Raw genomic sequence first — 6,000 nt, 5'->3', positions numbered from 1 at the left:
GTCGTTGCATGAAAGTGCATGATCTGGGCATAATAATCGACATATAGGCAAAAATTGATTTCCTATATTGTATTTGACCTTCAATATCTCGAGCACATGCATAACGGTGACGTCTGCTCCTTATTTAAAATATAAAGACGAATGGATGCTTATTTGACTGAAGTAATACTTCAGTTATTCGATTAAGTGTCGAATATTGTATATCATCAGATTGCATCTATAAGTTGTTATCCACAATTAGGCATGGCCAATTTAATATTTTGAATTCAAAACAAAGGGGTACTTTTTATACCCTCCACCATGAGCGGCAAGGGTATAAGTTTGTCATTCCTTTTGTAATTTCAACATTTTTAATTTGCGACCCCACAAAGTATATATATTCTGGATCCTTATAGATAGCGAAGTCGATAATAGCCATCGACAAAATCGATATATAAATGGCTGAGATATAACCGGGATAACCTCGATTTTTGGCCTATTTTTGATCTATATGTGGATTACTAAGTCATTAATATAGACAATATGGATATCCAATGATAGATATTTGAAAGTCAATTGCAATTTGCAACGATGTATATAAGGCTATAGTAATATAGAATTTTTTTCACGAACAAATTTTTTTTGTCATAATTTTTTTTTTCAATAAATTTAAAAAAAAAAAAATTGGAAAAATGTTTTTTCCAAAAAATATCAGAAATAAAAAAAAAATTAATTTTTGTTTACATAAAAATATTTAAAAAATTCATTTTAATAATTTGGTGATAGCTTTGATATAGAAAAAGCATAAAATTCATTAATAGGGGTTTCCGTATGACATTCCGAATTTAAACATTATTGATTTGAAACTTTGAATTTCTGCTAAGGGTTCCAAACATAGAGAAAACACATAGAGCGGAAACTCTCCTGTCAAAGACCTAACTCAGTTGTCAAAAACCTAAGTGGTGATAATGTATTAGTAAAAAAACCTATGTAAAAACAAAAACAACACTCGTATGTGTAACTTTTTTGAGTAATTTTTTTGTTTGAGTTTTTTTCGAGTTTCCGCTCTATGTTCTCTAGGGTTCCAAAATCCAACAAAAATTTCCAAAGGATCTCGGACAACATGAATGTACAATAGGGTGATCGATTCTTCGACATTTTTTAGAAACCGGTTTTCGGTTTCTTCGAAAAATTGCAATTTAATATAAACCGGTTTCGGTTTTTTAATAATAAACAGGTTTTTTGACAAAATATTAAAACGCCTAAAAATAAGAAGAATAAAAGTTTTATTTATGAAAATAATAGTTATTAAAAACAGTTCATGAAAAAACATAACAGAACAAAAAAGAGATCATATAATTATGATAAAGAATATACATGTATTTTAATAACAAAAAATAAGCCGTTTTAAAACGCTTAAATACTTTTTAATTCTAATTTTGATTACTTCTTTTAACGTTGACAAGGCCTTCGAGTCAAATTTGACCCATTTTGAAATTAAAATTGAATTTTTTCTAAAAGTTAATCTCTTAGGAATAATACACAGTTTAAATGCTTTGGAGTATATGGATTTTTTTCTTTTGGGTTTATAAAGCTAAACAAATGAGCTTTCACTCAGTCTACTTGCAGGACATTGCAAAGCATTGAGTAAGTTTTCAAGTTTTCTAGATCGCTTGTGACATTTGTCTAAATATATAAAGTCTTATCAAATAGTTGGAGTATTTGTTTTAAAAAAGTTTTATGGATTTTTAATATTTTTTAAAGTTAAAGTTAAAGCCGGTTTCTTCGATATTCGAAATGTGAGCTTTTCCAAAAAACCGAAACCGACTTAACCAAAAAAACCGGTTATTAAAAACCGTGCCGATCACCCTAATGTACAAGCATATACTTTGAGTGTACATTTTACGTGTGTTTTGTTTTTGTTACAATGACAAAACACATATAAAATTTACACGCTTTTAAGCACAAATTCGAAAATAATCCATAGATTTTTATGGTCGATATCTCATTTTGTTGCTATTATATGTGGGTTTGCGATAAAGCAATAAATCTGAACAATTTCTGCCGTTTTGGATTTTTCATGATTTTTTTAAAACAAAAAAATTTGCTATTTTCACGTAAAAAATATATTTTTTGCTTTTCAAAAAAGTTTCTATTGTATTTTCACTAAATGAATTTTATTACATATTGTAATTATTCCTGTAACACATTTGAATTAGATCTATATAAGTTGGGATAAAAGTTGACCAATTGTTTGTTTTAAAAATGCAGGGAAATTTTCATTTACACAAATACACCTGGTACAAATAGGAGTCCATTTGGAATGTGTGTTAAGTTTTAGATTAAATTAACAACATAAAGTTAAAAGTTATGATATATTAGGTCTGATTAAAGTAGAATATATAAATACTGTACAAACGTGTTAAAATTGACTTGGAAAGAAATTTTAATTTAATAAAAATTCAGCAAATTGGTTATATACATTATTTTTAAAAAGTTCTCTTTCGAAACGAATAACGACTTTTTTTCTATATTTAACTTAGAATTAACATTGGAACATTGAATACACCGGAATTCCCGGGAATAAACAGATTTTTATATACATTTTTCATTTGCGACCCCACAAAGTATATATATTCGGGATCGTTATAGATAGCGAAGTTGATATAGCCATGTGCGTCTGTCCGTCTGTCTGTCCGTCTGTATGTTGAAATAAACTTTTCGTAGCCCCCAAATAACTTCATACATGATTCATACATCAATATATCGGGAATTCTTCCGGCTCGGTTGCTATTTAAAAGCGTCAAAATTAGTCCATTAATGGCTGAGATATAAGGAAAAATCCAGGATAACCTCGATTTTTGGCCTATTTTTGATCAGTATCTGGATTACTAAGTCATTAATATAGACAATATGGATATCCAATGATAGATAGAGAAGTTGGACCTACAATGGATCAAAATCGGGAAAAATTGTTTTTTACCCGTATTTTTTTTCACCAAAAAAATATTTGTCATAATTTTTTTTTCAATAAATTTAAAAAATTTTTAAAAATTAAAAAAAATTTGGAACAAACTTTTTTAAAATAAATTAAAAAAAAAATTTCGAAAATAAAAAAAAAATTTTAATAAATTTAAAAAAAAAATGGAAATAACTTTTTTAAAATAAATTAAGAAAAATATTAATTTAGTTTATATGCGACACAGCCGAATATAGTTTTACTTGTTTAATAATGAAATGAAAAAAGTCAGTGCCCATTTTTGGCCAATATTTTCATCTTTAAACATGGATTGGATTAAATCGTAAATAATAATAATTTTCAGTTTGTGCTGAATATATTACTAGAGCTATCTTAACAATATATGAATTTTGATCTCAGTTGAATAACTGAGAAGCGTTCAGAAATAATATATATTAATTAGCATATTCAGAAAAGCTTCTGATATTAAACAAGTTTAGTTTAACTTTAAATTAGAAAATTTCTAACAAACAATAAAATTTATACAACAATTACATTTTAACACCAGCCATAATAATATTGCAAATTCATTCAAGGTTATTTGCTATTTTGTGCTATTTCTATTCAAATTCAAGAATTACTTGAAAGAAATTGCGGTTTAGTTTAAAGCGTTTTTAGTTTATTTCACATCCTTTTTGAGGTTGCAAGCAGTGATATAAACTCATAATAACCATAGAGTTAAATCTAAATGTCAGAAACACTTAGAATGAAATGTACATACATATGTAAATATTTATGTATATATGAATTAAAAGAATTAATTCTTAATTGAAATTTGATATTTTAACAATTTCAATAAAGCATTAAATACTTCAAACTTATTGAATTCATTTCTTTAAGAACTCAATATTTATAGAATTAATTCCTTATTGAATCTTTTAAATTGTCTTTAATTCAAATACTTTACAATTTTTAATCATTAATTTTTTCTGAAATTCAAATCTATTACAAATTTGCTTAAGAAAATATGATTTAAGTAAATTTTGAAAATGTTTGCAAACAAAACAAAATTGTATGAAAAAATATTTTCCTACAATTTCGATTGGATTTGAATTAACAAAAATTTAATGATTCAATGCTTGAATAAATAAACATATGAAGATTGGAAACTCTACTGTCAAAGACCTAACTCAATTGTCAAAAACCTAACTGCTGAGAATGTATTGGTAAAAAAAACTATGTGAAAATAAAAACAACACTTGTATGTGCGATTATTTTGAGAAATTTTTTTGTTTGATTGTTTTTTTCCGCTCTATGTGTAATTCTCTATGAATGAATATTATGAATTAGTTCAACATAAAGAATAAAAGAATTCTATTAAAATAAAAACATTCGAATGAAGCTAAAGAATTATAGTTTATTGGTAATGGAATGAATTGTAGACATTTGTAATTCTGAATTAAGTTTTAGTGAATGAATTAATTAATTCGTAGCTCTGTTATGAATATATACAAATATGGAAAATATCTTATAAAAACTTTGTGTGTGAATGTGTATGACATAATACTATTGTACAATACAATAGTCGTACAATCTTTCTACATTATAAAATAAAGACCCACAATTATCGCAACCCAATTGTTTTAAGAAGCATACAAAAACCAAAAATATTAAATATGTGTTTCCAAAAAAAAATTAAAAAAAAAAATACGGAATAAATATATTTCTTATGAAATTTATGTGCATGTTGGCACAGTGTTGCGATTTCATAGAGTTTATTTTAGATTTTTAATTCTGTAAATATGAATCTGCCTAAATGGATTTGTGAGCTTTGTTGATCAAAATATTGGTGACAAATTAATATAAAATTTGTCATATATCAAAAAGAAATTTGTTCAAATCGCTCCATGATTTAATTTAGTCCCGTTACTTACTTCAATTTATATAATTGTACAGCTCATATATATCATAAATATTCTTGAAAAGTTTTATTAAAATCGAACTAACCGTTTAGAAATTGTTCATTTATTTCTGTTTTTAAATTCAACCACTGTGAACAGTAGGACAGAATCAAAATATTGGAAATACATTTGCCAGTTTCACTGTACAACACAAAAAAATGTGTTCAGCAAATTTATGTAAAATGTTACGGAGAATATTTTTGTAGAATATGTTAACCCGCTCAAGACATGGGTCTTTTTTGTCCTTCTTTTAAAAAAGAGCAAAAACAATATTAAAACAGGGATTTAAGGGGTTAAAATGTTCCGCAGAAATATTATCCCTGAATACACCAAAACGGAAAATTCAATCAGAAATAAGACACAACAAAAGAGAGGTTAAACTCTCTTTTGTTGGGTCTTATTTCCGATTGAATTTCCGTTTGGGTGTTTCGCATTTATTAAGAATTTTATTTGAAAAATTTAGTATCAAACAAAAAATAGTTCAAATTTAACTACACGTCACTAATATCTCTATTATTTTACTTGTAGGTTTATTTTTGTAAAACCAAAAATTACCTTATCTAAACAAAATCAGATAAGAATAAATGTGGATCAAATTGTTCCTACTATTTGCAGTACATATCAAAATTATGATAAAAATTTTAGTTTTGGAAACCTTTATTTATAAACAAAACTCAATGAAATTTTCAACGTTTTAAAAATTTGTCATTCGAAATAACAAAGTGTAAAAAATCTTGCCAAAAGGAATCCCGCAATTCCTAAAAACTGGAGATAAAATCCAAAAATTGTATTTTTTACAATTTTGTCCCTAGGCTTGGAAAATACTTTGGGGATAAGTAGGGAACACATCAAGGTTTCTAAGCTGACTTCAGCTTTGGGATTCTAATCACATTTTGCCCAAAGTTAAAATATTGTTTAAAAAAAATGGATCAAATTCTGAAGGGTGTAGGGGCGACATTTGCTAAAAATAGGACATTTTTTTATACCAAAATCTTCTTCGTAAAGATGGCTTACAGAAAAACATAAAGTAGTTATATGTTCTTAAAGGAAGTTTTGTTTTAATAAAAAATGACGTTTTTGCCCAAAAAACAGCATAAATCT

This window comes from Calliphora vicina, chromosome 3 (genome assembly GCF_958450345.1).
Source record: "Calliphora vicina chromosome 3, idCalVici1.1, whole genome shotgun sequence".
Taxonomy (NCBI): Eukaryota; Metazoa; Arthropoda; class Insecta; order Diptera; family Calliphoridae; genus Calliphora; species Calliphora vicina.
This window is presented reverse-complemented; position numbering follows the sequence as displayed.